Raw genomic sequence first — 19000 nt, 5'->3', positions numbered from 1 at the left:
CACTCCAGGGGCCCTCATGACATATTGAATAGGAGGAATATTTTAAGACTCTTTAATGCCATCCCAGATCTTAACTACATTGGTTCCAAGGACATTGCGTTCTTAGACTTTTTGGACTCTAGGGAGCCCTACCCAAAGGAATCCACCTTGGTTTTGTTAATTTCTGCCACAATAGCTTACTCTATTCTCTCTAAGAGAGATTTATTTATCTTGTGGGGCATTACTTCCTATAAGGAGTCTGGTTATCCTGTGTTACTATCAGAATCCCAATGTTCAACGGCTCCCATTGTATTGAAGCACTTTTAAATCTTGAAAAGTGCCCTAGGTGGCACCTCTACTTTTAATGGCACTTCTCGTACCGATTCTGGTTCCCAAGGGTCTGCTAATTGGGATTGGTTGCCATCTACCCTCTTGCATGGACAGCTCTATTGACCCCCACGGGTGGGTGGTTCTGTTCAAACACTTGGATATCTGTCCTTATGTTCATGGAACATCAATGGGGTTGCGCATAAGCTTGCCTTGGCTGACCTTTTAACATTTCTTAACAGTTACAACGTAATCACTCTTCAGGAAACCTGGGCTGAGCATAGCTGTCCATTGCCAGGGTGTTTAGAAATATGGAAATTGGCCCATAGAACAAGCAAGAATGGCCGTGCCAATGGAGGATTGGCCACCTATGTAACTGTTAAATTAAATGTGAGTATATTGCCACTGGTTTGGGGTGATAACTGGATCCAGGTTATTGTCATAAGGAACGGGACTGCACAGCAGACCCTCATAGTAATTAATGTTTACATTGCTCCCGGAACAAAGGAAAAAAGGGGCAGGTTTTCTAGACTGATGCAGATTGTGGGCAACTTAGTTGGGGAATACCCATGTGCTAATTATCTTATAACTGGTGATTTTAATACAAACCTGTTTCAGGATACAGTGGAGGCTCTTGAATGTCCTGATTGTGGTAATCGCCAGTTAATTCCCAAACAATTAAGGCCCCAGGGTTGTCTGCATTGCCCGTTGGGAGAGTATTTAGTAACGCACCTTAACAGCATGAGCTTTAAAGTCTTGAATGGCCATTCACATGACAATGCCCTCCCCCCGTGGACAATGTCAGATGGTCAATCCCGCTCCTAGTTAGACTACACCATTTTCAATACTGAGTTATTTCCTCTCATTGAAAGGTTTTTGATTCTGTCCTGAGTGAGAGCGATCATTATCCACAAATTGTATCTATCAAATCTAGATTTCCTGTACACAATGTTATGCAGGCAGTGGGTGGTGGTGTTTGTTTTGAGTTACTAAAGCACATAAAATGGAATGCTTCTATTGGCGGCATTGTATTGACTGAATGTATTACTTTTTTTTACTCTGAGGGATCGGGCTGTGTGACCCCAATTCAGTTATGGGTTAAACTTTCTTGCCTTTTATGGTCAAAGTTCCACCAATTTGCAACTAATTGCGCTCCATCCTGGTCTTTTGCCATCTCTAGGGAAACTAGGAATTTAAAGAAAGCGTGTAATAGGCTAGCTAGGGCAATTAGAAAAAAAACAGATTCTGAGGTTTTATTCATTGAATACAAACAACAGAGGAAACATTACCGGAAGGCTGTTTATGATGACCACCAGACCTATCTTAGTCAGTTTTGGGCTAAACTTTTAAGCACAAGCAAAGATCCAAATCCCATGAAATTTTGGTCCCTTATTAACAACTTAAATAGCAACCAAAGGGGCACTGGCATTGTCGACATTTCAGAAGGAGCTTGGACGTCTTACTTGACTATCCACTTCTCCGCTAGCGAGCAGGATGGAAAACTGCTGGATGAGGGGCCCATAGATCTACTCTTTCTTTGTTTAATACATGTCCCTTGTTTATAGGGTCTTTAATTCCCTCGCAGGGAGTGAGGACGTTTTTTCAATTACGCCTCCCCCATATCATCTCGGGGGCTATGCAATTTGTAGCCCCTGGTCCCAACGGCCTTCCACAGACACTATTGAAACAGGATCCTCTCTTTTGGTCTAACCATCTTACACATCTATTCGAGCACTACCTCTTGACTTCAACAATACCTGAGTCCTGGCGTGGTGCCATCCTTTGTCCCCTATAAAAGTGGTTCAAGATCAGACCCCGCCAACATTAGGATAATAGCCCTGCTGGACAATGAGGCTTAGTTCTAAGCTAGACTTTTTCTGCAAGATCTCCGTGCCTGGGCTGAATCAAAGGCTTTAATTTCCATTGTCCAAACAGGGTTTTCTGCTGGCTCAGGCACTTCGATCAATCTATTAGCACTTTCTATTCTGATCGACAGGGCGATTGTGTCAGGTCTGATGCTGAATTGTTGTTTTGTGGATTTTAAGGCAAACTACAAAACTGGGGCAACCCCCCCAATACTCTTGGGTGCTATTATAGAACTCCATACAAACACCTGGGTCCGCATTGAGCTTGGTGATGGGTGCTCCCTCTCTAGGAAAATTCCCACCACCTGTGGTGTGAAACAAGGTTGTGTACTTGCTCCCCTACTTTTTAATCTGTTTATTGCAGACATGTCAACGTCTCTTGATGCCGTTAACTCTCATCCCCCGAAGATTGGTGGTCTTAGGTTTAGTCATCTGCTTTATGCCGATGATCTTACACTATTTAGTTGCACTAAGATTGGCCTCCAACGGCTGCTTAACCAACTTGCATCTTATATTTCCGTGAATCAATTGGAAGTTAATTTGCTTAAAACAAAAGTGGTCTCCTTTGGGAGGAAAAACACTCGGGCTTTAGTTGGTATTATAAAAGCTGCAAACTTGTCTTTGACCAGTCTTATAAATATTTAGGGGTACATTTCGATTCCAGGGGCAGTTTTGTTAAACATAAGAAGGAAATTGAACTCAAAGCTGTGGCATTGCAGGTGGCCTTCTCTAAACTATCTAAAGTTTTAAAGGGGCCGACCCTTCTTCCCCTAATGGAAACTATGAGAGCACAGATTATCCCTTTGCTGGCCTATGGCCAAGAAATTTTGTTGGGCAAAGGTTCTTGCCTACTAAATAGGCTGGTCAATAAAATCTACAAGATAGTCTTCCATGTCCCGCACCTGGCTTCACCCGCGCAGGTACGGTTGGAATTTGGGGTTCCGGATTTGGTGGCAGTTGGTGCTGGTAATTTTTTGAAGCTTTGCTATAAATTGCGTCAGGCCAAGGACGGTCACTTGGAGGCAGTCTTGGGCAAGAAATTAGTGAGTCAAAATCAAAGTGTACTTATTCTCATTTCTTGGTTGAATGTAAACAGCGTCTAGATGCTGGTGATCTTTGGGCAAGTAACCCCTCCTATTCTCTGTTTAAACTAAAAGGCTTATTTAACTGTATTCTTGTCATTCAGACTGTTCCCTCCTCGTTCAACGGAAGCATGCCTGGGTAGTGATTGAATACTTTAAGCCAGGTATGTGTTCTAGTTTTTTCTCTTGCCCTTATGGGTTTTGGTTGAAAAAGGCCTTCATGGCCTTAAGGATGGGTGATTGGAGTTTTTTAAAACATCTGCCCCAATGGCAGCTACCCCCCGGGGATGGTGTGGAATGTAGAGGTTGTAGTAACACAGACGAAACCATTGATCACGTGGTTTGCCTGTGCCCAGCTTTATCAAAGGAACGTAGATTTTTGCTTCAGAACTGGGAAACCGCTCCTGTCGACAGGCTATTATCCAGTCTTTGGACCCAGGCAACCCAATGCTAAATGTGTTATTGACTAAATTTATTAAAATTGCACAATCTAAATTCAATGGCACTGCAAGCAATGAACAGGTATAATCAGAATCTCTTTCACGCTCTTGCCACATTGCCTGTTATTGGTTAGGTTGAGGAGTTCTAACAGCATATGTTGATGTTTAGTGCAATTACTATTTAATGATTCATGCACTTTAGGGCTGTGCCTATGTATTTTGTCTTTGTGTACTATGCAAGGTTTTAGGTTGGGTGGCTTGTTTTATTTTTATATCTCAGAATTGTCTTACAGTTTTAGGCAGGAATGTCTTTTTTTAATATGTAATTTGTGGGTTCGATTCCCTGTCAGGGAACCGTCTAAATTATGGTGTGTATTTAGCATGAATTAAGTTTCTGAGGGTATTTATTCTCGATTTCTTCTTTGCTTTCTTTGTATTGGATTTAATTATCTTTACAATAAATTATTATAAAAAAAAATATGCCACAATGTTCCCTCAAATTTTTTTCCACTGTGTGCAGCAGTGTAAGGTCTCTGTGCGCTGCAGCCACGGATACGTGCGCCAAGAAATTGACCATTCACATGAGCGCAGCCCATAACTACCAAGATCTTTGGCATTTGTCTTTCCATAGCTTTGTTTTACCACTAAAGCAAAAAAGGGATATTTGTATAAACATTGCTCCATATAATGGGCCATTAAGGCAGTTTGGTGACCTGGTGGCACACCCCAAGGACATGACCTGTTAAGTGCCACCTACACTCCAGTTAGAGAAAACAGAAATCAGGAGGTTGAACCATTGTGAAACTTTAATGAATACTCTCAGAGTGCTGCAGAGGGCCATGCACATCAAATAAAGCACGTTGTACAATTAGTTAACATTTACAATTTGATGAACACACTACTGATGAATGCCATGATGCCCCTGCCAAGAGACAGGATGAGAAATGTTCTTACCCAACCCACACATGGACTGTAAGAGAAGCCACATCAGAGTTTAGAAAAGTCAGGTGCCAACATTAGATGTGTGACATGTTTGTTTTTCTCGCCAGTCCTTGCCGTTCTTCCAGTGCTGAGAAACTCGTTCTAAGTCAACTTTCCCATTTGAGAGGTAGGCCTTTGTCCTAATCAGCATATCTAGGTGACTCTCTTCAAGTCTGTTTCTTAATTTGGACTTGAATGAGTTCATGAGGCTGAATCCTCGTTCGCAGTCTGCACTTGAAGCCTGGAAAGTTGCACAGACATCAATAAGCTGAGATACAACACTATACTGTGCAGCATTCCGCAGAGTGAAATTCACCATGTCTTGAAAGGCCCTAAACAATCTGCTTTTTATATTTTCTGCCACCACATATTTATACTCTTGGTATTGCTGAACAACATCATCAGGGGTGTCACAATCACCCAGGACCAAGACCTTCTTATACTTTTCAAAAAGTCTGTACATTCTCAGTCCCAAAATCAAACTGTGATTGTTCTGTTACAGCATGGAAATCAAAGCTTGTCCATTCCTTCAATTCATCTTCTGGGAACCTTCTTTCCATGTGCTCACAAAGAAGTTTAATGAAAGATAACATTGGCTCACTATCATACCGTCTGTCCTCTCTGTACAAAGCCATCAGATCTCTTACTGTGTTGCTCCAAAAGACAGTGTTGCCCAAGTACAGTCCCTTTATTTGGCCAATTTTTGCTCTTGCATACTGTACAGCTTCAACAGTGATCAAAGAGCATTTCTGAAACAGCTTGCACAAAGATGCAAGTTCACCCAGAATGTCGATCAGTTCTGCAAAGGAAATATGGTAGTTTGAGTCAGATAGTTTCTTTGTAGCAATATTCAGCAATTCTGTCATTCTCCTCAACTCTATCATGATCAAAGTAATTGAGAGCAACCTCATAATTACGCAAGAGAGCACCAACAGCAAAATGCCTTGAAAGCCACCGCACTTCATTGAGTGGCCGAAAGGAGACCGCTTCACATTCAGTGACCATAGCTATTTCGTACAGCTTGGACTTCCTTACAGGTGAGCGGGAGAACACAGTGTAGACAGTCCTCAGTAATGTTTCCATTTCCCTGATCATCAGCACTTTTTTCCAGGCATCAACTCCCAAATCTTCTCAGTGCACAACACAGTGCTGCTCAACTAGATGGGAAATGGATTGTTTGAGACGGGTAGCAACACCATTGTTCTTTCCCAACATCGCTGATGCACCATCTGATGTGAACATGACCATTTTCATAAGGTCCAGTTTATTGGCAGCGTAGAAGTGTTTTACAGCTACAGTGATAGCCTCCGCATTGCATGTACTCAGAGTTACAATTCCCTCCGACACTGTTTTGTGCTCTGTTGATGTTACAGATCAGAATTTGAAGTAGAGGATGAGCATTTTTGTAACTGAAATATCTGTGCTCTCATCAATTATCAATGTGTGATACCGAGCACTGAGAAGTTCTGCCATGAAGTCAGAGCGTATCACGCTGTTGATGGCCTCCAAAAACTCAAAGGCATAGTTCTTGCTCCTCCAGCTGTCTGGTATCTTCACATACAATGAGACGTGATCATGGATGTCTTGAACAGATAACATTGACGTGTTAATTTTGACTGCTAGCAACACATTGTTGATGAGAATCGTTATCTCCTCATGCATGGATCTTTGCCGTTCAACCACTTCTAGACTATTTGCTCTGTCACTGGCGGTTTCCGTCAGCATGGTGCACACTCCAAAACCCAGCCTGACAGCAGCACTTTTATTTCTTAGGGTCACCAAAGCAGATTCATGAACTTTGCTAAATAGATGGCGTTTCAAGTAGTCCAGCTTCCAGCCATCACTCCATTTCTTCCCAGTAGAAAAGTCCCCTGCAATCTTTGCTTTTGCACATACTTTGCCCATCGGGCCTACTTCTGGATTGTATAGAAATGTATCTCCCAGTTGTACGCAAAACTTGCTCTGTGACTTCTGTGTCTCAGTCTCCACAATTTCTTTCAGCCATTCTTCTTTGAACACAAGACAGCATTTCTTCCTTTTTGGCGAAGCACTGCTCTCTGCAGAAGTCACAGCTTTGCGCTTGAACATTTTGGTGGCAATCAGTCTGAGCCTACTATGCTGCAAAGCCTGCAAAAAAACAAAAATCAAAAAAGAGATAACATTATTTAAAGTGAGGAACATTATTTAAAGTTTGTTCTTATGCTATTGAATGCAATCTACCAGACAAGGCTGAGCTATCTCTTGGAAAATGTAGCAAGTAATTACCTAGGCCTTTCTAATGGTTCTCACACCTGCCTGTAGATGTAACAAAAAAAAGGGTTGACGAATGTTGTTATGTTATAATGTACTAGGTGCATCACAAGTGAAATCAACCAAATAACTACCTTGTCTTTCTGCTTCTACTCACATGTGCCTTTTGTACTCTATGAGTAGTGCTGTCGGAGATGTCTGCAACAGAAGAAAAGGTGATTAAAGTAGGTTTCATATTCCACTGTACTAAGTGCACCACAAGGAAAATCTGCTAAATTACTACCTTGTCTTTCTACTTCTACTCGCGTATGCCTGTTCAAATTTATGTGTGGCAGGGTCCAAGATGCCTGTTAAAGAAGAAAACATGATTAAAGCACCTGATCGTTTCAATGTGTCAGATGCACCAAAAGGAAAAACTAGCAAATAATAACCTTCTCTTTCTTCTGCTACTCCAGTCTGCCCGTCCTCATCTATGAACAGTACTGTCTGAGATGCCTGCAACAGAAGAAAATATGGTTAACATTTGGTTACAGCATGTTGTCATATTATAATGTGCCAGGTGACCCAGATGGGGTACCGACCAAATAATTACCTGGTCCTTATGCTTCTACATATGTCGGTCCATTCAAATTGATAACGTGCTCAGTCCGACAAACCTGCAATATAAGCAAAGGTGTGGTTCATAAATGTGATTTATCTAGAGACCCTTAATCCCACCTGGAACGTCTACAGAATTACCTGGGCTTCCTTGGTACTCATGCCTGCCCGTTCAAATCCAAATGTAGACCATCTGTAATTGGGAAGAAGATATTTAGCATAGGTTGTAGGAGTTACAAAAACATTATGCATGACAGCTCCACAGCAATTGAACAGTTACCTAGGGTTTCAGTTTAGCTGAACTCCTGTTCCATATTATCATCCATTTACAAACCTATGTCATGCTTTAGACCTTCAATGGTGCAGCCTTTACAGTCCTCAAGTTATCTGCTCACCCACTCGCCCTGACTAATCGGATTTTATAAGCATTTTTGTGCCATTTTTTCAGCCCCTCCTAACCGGGGAACGCCCCATTTACATATATTATGTCTGGCACAGACATAATGTAGTGCGAAGGGTTACAAAGTGACACAATGCATGCATTGTGCCACATTGTAAATTTGGGGCGGCGATTTTGGCCTCATTGGGCCACCTTATTATAAAAACAATATGACGCTAATGTGGCGCAAGGAGGTGCTAGGGGCTCTTAAATCTGTCCCTATGTGTCTCTCTTCCTCTGGCAAGAAAAAAAGCATTTAGATCAAAACACAAAAATATAATAATAATTGATTAAAGCAAGTTCAATGTTTCTTTTGTTTCTAGACGGCCAGCGGATGTGGGTCAGTCTCAGCTTTCAGTTGTTTTTGTGCCCCCGTTTCTGAAAGTTTAACGTGTTGTCGATATTGTTGGCACCATGATTGCCAGAAATATCTGAAAAAGGATAATACATTTAAGGTTGTTGGTACAGAGGGCACCAAATTATATGTTGCCTGGGGCTCCAAAAAGCCTGAAGGTGGCACTGAGGGAGTAGTTGGGATAAGCAGTCCTGGAACTTAACAGGGGCATGCAGAGGGTGCAAAAATAGTTTGGGACATGCCATGAATGGCATGACAGATGGGACAGGCCAAGGGGATCCGTGAGTTGAGGGAGGTGTCCTGCGGGATGTCTGGAGTATGCTAAGGACAGCCGTGGATGGTGAGAGTGGGGGAAGGAGTCAGAATGTGCTTGAGATTGTCTAGGTTGTGAAGGCACATAGGAATGTCGAGTAGGGCTGATAGAAGCATGGGACATTCGGGCGCCTCTAATGAGGGCAGGAGGATGCTCAAAAAAGTTTCCAGGGTTGGTGGTGTTTGAAGGGCACTCTAGACAGATGAGGGTGTCTGGGGTATAGAGAGGCCTTTGCGGATGAGCAAAATGAGACAAGATGGAGTCCAAGTTGGCAGTGGGTGAGCGAGCGGTAAATATAGTGGACGTAGGTGTGCTCAGTTGGGATAGGGTGTGGAGAATGTCGAAAGGTTTTTTTTGGAACTTGCCACTGAGGGCTTTGGACTGGTAAGTTACAGGATGTCATTAGGAGCTGGAGCCGAACTATGGGTAGGTAGGGCTCATCTGGGTTGGTGGCTCTGACTGTTTTCTTCATCACAGCTGAGTATAAAATCTTTTGTGTGCAGCTGTGAATGGCAGATTTGACCCCACAATACCAAGCATTCCTAATCAGACACCCCTCCTGTGCCTCCTGTGACCCGTGTGTCCTAGTAAAACAGACCCCAGCGTCGTGCAAACAGGGCCCCCTTTCAGTGGTCCATCTTTAATCCCTTTAAGAAGGGCACGGTGATGACAGTGATGGAGTGGTGGTCCTATTTCCCAAAGCCATGGCCGGTAGGTGTGGGCCTGACAGGAGCATTCTAAGGCAGCACAGCTGTGTTTAGATGCGGTGTCTGCCAATCAGGGTGCTCCCAGATGCTACCCGCCTGAGGGTTACCGCCCAGGTATAAGAAGGTGCACCCCCCCCCCCACTGCTGCACAGATGCACCTGTAGCTCCTCTAAGCGACGAGACCGGACTTCAGGCTCCCTGCCCTCAGGTGCAAGCAGTCTTAGCAGAGAGGCCTAGATGTTAGATCAGTTTTTTTCTCATATTTCCAATTGCTCTCTGTTTTTTTTAGGATCTTAACACAGTCATCAAGTGGACCGGTCGATATAAAAAATTGGGACTTTTCAATCCAAACTCCACAGTTTATTCACTGGGCAAGATATTAACTGCACTTGTTTTCCATGCCATATATTAACTCATGTGTGTGGGTTTTTGTGTAGCGCCTACATGCAGCCTGTCTAGTGGCTTCACAGCCATGTGCTGAACATATTCTTGTAGGAGGACCTAAAGTAGCTTGTGTTTTGCTCCTGGGCATGTTGCAGCAGGCGCTCTAAGTACTACATGGAGTCCTTAATTTGTAATAGAATGTTTGCCGGTGCACAAAACTCTGCTCTGGAACCTATGTGCAGCCAGTGGAATTAATTGTCGGCGCACCCAACACCAAGGCTGCATACTCATGAATCCATATCATGCATTTTTAATCCACCTCATACCTGCCACGTTGATTTCCAGAGCTGCTGGTGCCACCTTGTCCTGCCGCAAAGAGAGTGACCGTGATTTCGCGCTGTTTGTTTTTCAAGCTTAGCACTGAGGTACGGCTTCACTCTCTCGTGTTATGCAGGAAGTGACGTGGCTGAAAAGGGCGCACTTGGGAAAGAGGCCTGCGCGGTGGGGGAAGGAAAGGTGCGCGCGCTCACCTTACAGGGAACATTGGTCAGCACAAGGTCAGCCATGGTTGACCATGGCTTACCCTTGTTTTGACCATGCCTGTGACTGAGGCACAGTTTGTGAGATTCATCTTACTGGCCTGTTCAAAGCTCTGTGTCGCTCTTTCAGTTTAGAAACTGTTGCATAATATGAGAGTTGTTGGTGGAATTGACTGCTGCACATATGTTTCAATATTTTAAAGCATTAAAGGATTAGTTTTGAAGATATCTTTGATTTCGCTATACAAGGTTTGCATTGATATTTATTGGCAAAAAGATGTCCTCAGATGGAAGGCTCTATTACGTAGAAGGAGCCGCCCATGGCTGTGACTACCATAGCAAAAGATTTCATGAAGGTAGGAGGCTGGCTAAAAATTCACTGTCCCTCACTCAAAAACACAGACTACAGAAAAGAAAATAGACAAGGAACATGGGTTTTAAAGCTCAAAGAGGCAATGAATAGCAGCAACGTGCAAAAAAGGGAGAGGCGCAAGCAAACTTTAATTCGCATGGTTGAACTACGATGTTAGTCCTTAGTTGAGTGAAAACCTTCAAAGTCAGCACCCCTTCACATACTCATTAAGCAACACTCATTTAGTGGAAAATAAAAGGTGTTATGTAAAAGAAACTAAAACAGATTTCACCCTGATGCCAATAGGCAACAGCTACAACCAAAGGCGCCCCGTGGACACCTAGAATACGTAATACCAAAAAGTATAAGATACAGGAGCCGACCTGCATCCCTGGACTACATAACGCCATAAGCCATTTGTCTGCTGTAGAAGAAAATCTTTTTATGTGCCTACTTGAAGACTGAGGTGGTGATTCTGACCGCGGCGGACGGCGGTCGCCGCCCGCCACGCGGTTCCCGCCGAAAGACCGCTCTGCGGTCAAAAGACCGCGGCGGTCATTCTGGCTTTCCCACTGGGCTGGCGGGCGACCGCCGAAAGTCCGCCCGCCAGCCCAGCGGGAAACACCCTTCCCACGAGGACGCCGGCTCAGAATTGAGCCGGCGGTGTGGGAAGGTGCGACGGGTGCAGTTGCACCCGTCGCGAATTTCAGTGTCTGCTAGGCAGACACTGAAATTCTTTTTGGGGCCCTCTTACGGGGGGCCCCGCGGCACCCCCTACCGCCATCCTGTTCCCGGCGGGAGAACCGCCAGGAACTGGATGGCGGTAGGGGGTGTCAGAATCCCCATGGCGGCGGAGCGCGCTCCGCCGCCATGGAGGATTCTCAAGGGCAGCGGAAAGTCGGCGGGACACCGCCGACTTTCCGTTTCTGGCCGTGGCTGAACCGACGCGGTCAGAATGCCCAGCGGTGCACCGCCAGCCTGTTGGCGGTGCTACCGCCGACCTCCGCCATGGCGGTAATTACCGCCAGGGTCAGAATGACCCCCTGAGTCTTGATGAATTATTACACAGTAAATTCAAGATCAGAGAGTCACAGATTCGGTGAAAAGAGGCCCATCCTTCGCCTGCTCAGCATGAAACGCTAAAGCACAGACATTCATAAATTGCTCAGATGAAGATCACGTGCAATACACAAGCAGGACGAGGTGGAATACACCAGCACAACGAGGGTATTGCAGGTGTGCAACAAAACTGCGAGACATTGCACATTCGACCTTCAGATGATACCAAAATGTAAACTTTTCAGTTCTGCCCCAGCTCCTTGAGATTACACACCTACTAATTCCAAGCATGAAAATAAAGTGTTATGCTTCAGAGGCAGAAGAACTATCATTAGCTATTAAAATGGAAGTGGTGATCGCAGTAACATTATAGTAAATCTGAAAAAGTCTCACAATCCACGCAGTCTATTTAATTGGGACAGAAGTCTCCCTCTGATGCGATTTCGGCACATCTTGGGCTGGACACCTTCTCCTGAAGGAGTAAAAGTCAGGGCCCATTACGGGCTATTGTATTACCGCACTCACCTCATACCTACTACGCTGATTTCCAGAACTGCTGGTGCCACCTTGTCCTGCAGCGAAGAGAGTGACAGTGATTTTGCGCTGTTTGTTTTTCAAGTGCAGCTGTGACGTACGGTTTCACTCTCTCGCGTTATGCAGGAAGTGACGTGGCTGAAAAGTGCGCGCTTGGGAAAGAGGCCTGCACGGTGAGGGAAGGAAGGGTGCACGCGCGCCCGTGCGCACACCTTACAGGGAACATTGGCCACAAATATCTTCCAATACCTCCTCTGTCACTTCTCAGAACACCCAATCTTTCTACCAGTGTTAACGTCATCACTCTGTCCTCTAAATAGCCTTCCACCTTCTGATGCTCCCCGAGTTACCTGTCTATCTGCTACGTAAATTCTAATGCCTCCTCTATCACTTATCAGCATGCCAATTCCTTCACTCAGCCCTCTACATACACAATCTCTTTACCAGTGCTCTTTCCGTCATTTCTCAGCATGCCTTTTCTGTCTTCCATCATTCAAATCCTCAATTTCTTCTTTTTCTGTCTCTTTTATTTCACACTGTTCTAACCCTCTGTCACTCCCAGCACATCTTTCTGTTTTCCATTTTTCTCACCTTCAGAATTCTGTGCATGTCACGTGTCTTCATATTCTCAGCCTGTCACTTTTCAGCATGCGTCATCTATTTTTCAGTGTCCCCTACATTGCTCAGTCCTTTACAAACCCCTTCTCTCTTCTTCTCTGCGAATCGACCCATTTGCGACTTGAAAAATGCTTCATACATCTGGCCCATTGTTCTCTTCTGTTAAAAATAGGCCCTTTCTGTTTGGCGACAAGCTAGTTCAAAGTGCACCTTTTTATTTTATTTTTTAGAGTTACTTCACACAGTGGGTATATTGCCTGCATTTCAAGTGCCCAATTAAATGGTGATCTATTTTCCACCTCCTTTTTAAAATGACAGTTATAATGTTACACTTTAACATTGTAATTGCCTGCAAGTTGATTGCTCGGTTAAGTAGTGATTTATTTAGTCCTCTCTCCTTTATACATACATGGAGGATATGGAGAGGTTTTAGATGGGATCTGGCACTCATTGCCATTTCTTTGACATATAGATAAAAGTAGAGAAGTCCATCGAGTTTGAAGCCAATAGATTTAGCATAGGTAATACTTTTTGGTTTGAGGTTCATGCCCTTAAATTTAGTAGATCACTTAAATGGTAGTTGTGTCGGGAATCAAGGAGAAATCCAGTTATCTGAGTGTTTAACTTCAGTTTCATGTTTGTCATCCAGTGTTGAACGGCCCCATGCAGGAGGTGAGAGTCTTGAGGTTGTTGAAGCATTCAGGTTTTTGTATTTATTCATTCTTTATTAAGTTAAACAAACTCTCAAATTCAAGACATTGTTTCATTCAAAAGTCTGCAAAACAGCAGTTTTACAGGATTATAGTTGTACAGACATCGAGGGTGTCACGCATAGGAACCATTCCAAATCACTTGGCCCAGGTGTCTAGGTCTTTCTGTATCACTCCTTCAGTCATATATATGTGGGTTTGCTCTTCTTATCTTCAAAAATAAATCAGTGAATGCATTGCTATGCTTCATCAAAAATGAGAGAAATGTATGCACACCTCAACAATGTGAAATCCGTGACAGAGGAGTCCAACACTTAAATCGTATAGATCTTTTAGATCTTTTAAGTAAACAAATAGCTTGCATGCTTGTGATGTCATGGATATTGTGGCCTGCCTATTCTGTGACAATAGTGTTCCTTCACCCCTGGGTGATGTTTTGTGGCAATGAGAGTCTCAGTTAATGACCTCTATCCCAAGGTCTGTGCACTTGCCGTTTTCTCCCCTTCCATGTACATCTTTAGCAGTCCATCTAGGAAACAATGCTATGGTCGGTGTGGTTAATGATGAGCTGAAGTCCTCTAGTGTGTATGCGCCTCTTGTGGTGTGGTATTTTAACATGCCGAGAAGACCATTTTCACCCTTATGAATCTGTCAACATTTCTATCTAGCTGTCACGGTTATGTAATCTACCCCAAGTTCTGTCAAATGTTCTATTTGGTTGTTTATGCTGTATATCACCTGTTCATATGTGGCTGTTTTTGGCATTTCCCTTATCCACATCTGTATGTTCGGGCTGTGAGAGGATCTTCACAACTGGAGGATGCAAAGCTTTGCAGTCTCTATTGCAGTAGCTAACTGTTAGAAAGGGGGTCTTTGGTCGGCAGTCAGGTTACCCCCTGTCCAAGCAGGGGCACTCACTCCAGTCAGGGTAAGTCACACACAATCCAAATTATCCTGTGCCCACCCTCTGATAGCTTGGCACTGAGCAGCCAGGCTTAACATAGAAGGCAATGTGTAGAGTATTTGTGCAATAAATCATGCAATAACACAGTAGAACACCTCAAAAATACACCACACAGTGTTTAGAAAAATATATAATATTGATTTGATAAGATGCAGGTCAAAACGATTAAGATGCAATAAGTATATGTTGAAACATCACTGTAAAAATGATATATAGTGTCTTTAGTCTCTTAAAAGCAAAAAATATCTCTTGCAGGCGAAAAGTACCTTTGCGTTCAAATTCTCCGCAAGGGACCACAGAGCAGGAGGTGTATGGAAAACAGGGAGGTGTGCGGAGATTTTTCCGGCGCACACAGGCGATGTGTTGTTTTTTCACGCAGAGCATGCTTTGCATTGATTTCTGGCATTTAGACTGGCATCCTTTCGGGATGCGGGGTTTTCGGACGTCCCAGGGGTGATGTGTTGGAATCCGGCGCTTGCAGGACGAAGTCACAGGGGCTGCGTCGTTCCGGTGGGCGCTGTGTGGAAATTTCTACCGAACGGCAGACGCTGTGTCGATTCCTCTCAAGAAGTCGGGCTGCGTCGTTCCCGATCGGCTTTGCGTCGATCCAGTGGGCCGTGCGTCAAATTTCCAGTCGCTATGCTGGCACAGCATCGATCTTCTCCTTCCAAAATCAGGCTGCATTGTTCCGGTTTGGCGTGCAGTGATTTTTTTCATTGTGATGCAGGCCGTGCGTCGTTTCTTGCAGGCTGTGGGTCAAATTTTGCCGCACAGGGAGTTCTTCTTGCAGGTATGAAGTCTTTTTGGTCCTGAGACTTCAGGGAACAGGAGGCAAGCTCTATCCAAGCCCTTGGAGAGCACTTCTTCAGCACAGCCGGAAAGCAGCAAGGCAGCAGGGCAACAGCAAGGCAGCAGTCCTTCTCAGAAAGCAGTCAGGTGAGTCCTTTGGGCAGCTAGGCAGTTCTTCTTGGCAGGTTGCAGGTTCTGGTTCAGGTTCTTCTCCAGGAAGTGTCTGTGACAAGAGCGTCTTGTCAAGAAGTGTCTAAGTTGGTAGGGTCGGAGACCCTGCTTAAATACCCAAATGTGCCTTTGAAGTGGGGGGGGATTCAAAGAGTGGCTTAGAAGTGCACAAGGTCCCCTTTCAGTTCCATCCTGTCTGCCAGGGTCCCAGTAACGGGTGTGTCAGTCCTTTGTGTGAGGGCAGGCTACTGTCCTTTGACATGTAAGTGTCAGGCCCTCCACCCTCCCAGCCCAGGAAGACCCATTTAATATGCAGATGTATGCAAGTGTGACTGAGCATTCTGTGTTTGGGGTTGTCTCAGTGAATGCACAAGGAAGCTGTCAACTAAACCTAGCCATACGTGGATTGGTAGGCACAGAAGGATTTAAGTGTAGAGAAATGTTCACTTTCTAAAAGTAGAATTTCTAAAATAGTAATATAAAATCCAACTTCACCATTAGGCAGGATTTTCTATCACCATTCTGGCCATACTAAATATGACCTGGCTACTCCTTTCAGATCAGGATCTACCACTCAAACAGTATCTGAGGGTAGCCCTAATGATATCCTTTGAAAGGAGCAGGCCTCACCACAGCAGTGTAAAAACAAATTTAGGAGTTTTACACTACCAGGACATATAGAACACACATGTTCATGTCCTGCCTTTTACCTACTTAGCCACCTGCCCTATGGGTTACCTAGGGCCTACCTTAGGGGTGACATATGTGTAGAAAAAGGGGAGCTTAAGGCTTGGCAAGTACTTTTAAATGCCAAGACGAAGTGGCAGTGAAACTGCACCAACAGGCACTGCAGAGGCAGGCCTGAGACATGGTTGGGGGCTACTTTTGTGGGTGGCACAACCTGTGCTGCAGCCCACTAGTAGCATTTAATTTACAGGCCCTGGGCCCATGTAGTGCACTTGACTAGGGACTTACAAGTAAATTAAATAAGCCAATTGGGTATGAGCCAATGTCACCATGTTTTAAGGAGAGATTATATGCACTTTAGCACTGATTAGCAAAAATGAGGTCAGAAAAAGATGAGGAGGAAGGCAAAAAGTTTGTGGGTGACCCTGCAGAAAGGCAATTTCCAACACATTAACATCTAGACATCTAATGTGTATTGTCTGGGTAGCCGTTATTGTCATGCAAGAGAGCGGTGTGGCAGAACAGTAGGTTTGGAAATTCTTATACAGCATAGATGGTATTCTATCTACCTTTGCAGTATTGCCCTATAGAAGGGCAGTCCTAAAGAATATGGACTATACCCACTCCTCAGTAGAATTAATCACCAACAAGTGGCCCCTGGTTCTAGTTGGATATTATATAGTTGTTTGGGAGCCCTGGGCCAACTATGTTCTATTTTAAAATAGCTCAGTTTGAGATGGGCTTCTCATAAGACTTTGTCATGGCATGTTGTAATTATGTCTGGTCTTCCTCTGTGTACTGCAGATGTAATTCGTCATACCACCAGGACCTCAGGTGCTGTGGTGTTGGATAGGGAATGTGTGGTCTATAAGGATCCTATATAGTCCTTAAACCACCCATTGAATGCACAGGTATTTGAGTATTTTGGAGTCACATAGAGCTATGGGAAAGGGTGCAAGTGTCAAAGCATCTAACCAAGGCAATGGTGCAACCTTTGGAAATCCCAAATCTCGTGAGAGATGGAACTCTTCTTGGGCTTCCACAAAGATATTTAGCCTTCCACCCTCAATGAAATGATCACTTGTTCTAATGTCTTTATCTCTGAATCATTTGCATGACAGCTCAGTGCTTACCATACATATGTTTGCAGTTGCCTCAAATTGTTGAACTAGTGTGCGGGCGGCGCCATCCCCTAATACAGTGTGTTCCGATGCCACACATATATTACTCTGTGTAGGATAGGGTTGAAAGTCTGTACGTTTCTGGGTTTACGGCGTACAGCAGGTATAACATTCATATTCTTTCCCACAATTATCACTCTTGAGTACCCATTGGGGCTAACTAGGCTACTGTGTAGCATGTAGTGTATTCTGTGCTGGATCAAATGCAAGCCCATACACCTCCATACTCAGTGGCAGCATATAGCTTACATACTTTTAGCCTTGGTTTCCTTCCTGCCCTAATGAATGTCTTCATTAGCTTGATCAGTTGTATCATGCATGTAGGTATTCGTAACTGGAGCATGGCAAATACGTAAGTTTAATGACACACCACATTCATTTTGTAGACTTGGGTATTACCCCTCATAGATAAGTTAAGTGAGGACAATTTAAATGTGGCTGTCTTTATTTTGGAAGTTAGAGGGACTATATTAATCTGAACCATAGTCACTAGTTCTGTGTTCATGAGGAACCCTAGGTATTTCAGGATGGATGGTTCTCATTTAAAGTAGTTATATGCTATTGAGGCTGCCATCATGGAGTGTGTAAGGAGTAGACTGTAGAGGGTTCCAGGATATCATCTGTGAATAATAATGCCTTGTGTTCCCCTGCTTTGGTCACAAGTACCTTCAATGTCCTTTTTTTGGCTGATAGCTTGGGCTAGGGGCTCCAACGCTAATATGAACAGCAGTGGAAACAGTGGGCATCCCTGCCTCATTCCTCTATATATCTCTGATTTGTTGGGGGCATGGCCAAGCAGCTAAGATGGCGCATGCTAGAGCGCTCAGCTCCACAGGGGCCTATAATTAATCTGATGAAAATTTCTCACAACCTGGACCCATCGGCTCCATAGGTCGGTGCCTGGGGGGACTGAGCCCAAGCAGGCCGTGTGGAGACCCATTCCGGACATCAGGGGGGCACGGGCGTGCCAACATCGTGGGGCCTGTGGCCGGCACTGAAGCCGGGGCCTAAAGTGAGCACCGGAGAGCCCGGGCCTGGAGACCTGAGTGCGTGGCGGACCTGGCCTGCGCCCAGCGGCGGGACCGTGTGACAGGGCAGCGGTAAGAGGGGATCCGCTCCTTGTGGGCTGGACGTGGCTGACCCGACTCGACCAGGCCCGCGGCCGGCGCTGGGGTCGAGTGTGGCTTGCAGCCCGGGTCGGAGGGCGACTCACGTGAGGCGGCGGAGGGAGCTGGGTCCAGGCCCGAATAAGAACAGGCTGCAGAAGAGGAGGAGGGGTGCCCTCCTCCGCGCTGCTGCAACAGCAGAGGGCACGCACTGGCCTCCGAGGAACGGTGGAGAGGGCCGGGGTCGGACCCGAACAGGAATAAGCTGAGAGGGAAGGGTTTCACCCCCACCGCGCCATCGAAATAGAGGAGAGCACGGACCAGAATGGTGGAAAGGACCGGGACTGGGCCCAAGCGAGGAGGTACTAAGGGGGGTGGAATAGCGCGCCCCGCGTCTCTGAAAGAAAGAAGGGCACATATTGGTTATCGAGGTGGGGCGGCCCCAACCCCATTCAAGCAAAGACATTCACCGGAGAGCAGAAGAAGGAAGAGGGCATCGGCGGGCCCGAAGAGGGGCCCCCGGCGCCCGACACCTGGAAACGAAGAGTCAGCAATAAATAGCACGGGCAAA

General features: G+C 45.1%; 2 long non-coding RNA genes across 2 annotated transcripts in view; one reads left to right on the top strand and one right to left on the bottom strand.

The window, feature by feature from the left end:
* LOC138261718 (uncharacterized) overlaps positions 1–19000 on the top strand; it is a 65995-nt gene that overhangs the window by 13187 nt on the left and 33808 nt on the right. The gene's annotated exons all lie outside the window — the stretch shown is intronic.
* Positions 7180–7619, bottom strand: LOC138260794 (uncharacterized). Its single transcript, XR_011198994.1, has 3 exons — positions 7517–7619; positions 7356–7419; positions 7180–7271 (listed from the first exon to the last, which is right to left on the bottom strand). It is a non-coding gene; the product is annotated as an uncharacterized lncRNA (long non-coding RNA).

Source organism: Pleurodeles waltl, chromosome 10 (assembly GCF_031143425.1).
Source record: "Pleurodeles waltl isolate 20211129_DDA chromosome 10, aPleWal1.hap1.20221129, whole genome shotgun sequence".
Classification (NCBI taxonomy): domain Eukaryota; kingdom Metazoa; phylum Chordata; class Amphibia; order Caudata; family Salamandridae; genus Pleurodeles; species Pleurodeles waltl.
This window is presented reverse-complemented; position numbering and strand designations above follow the sequence as displayed.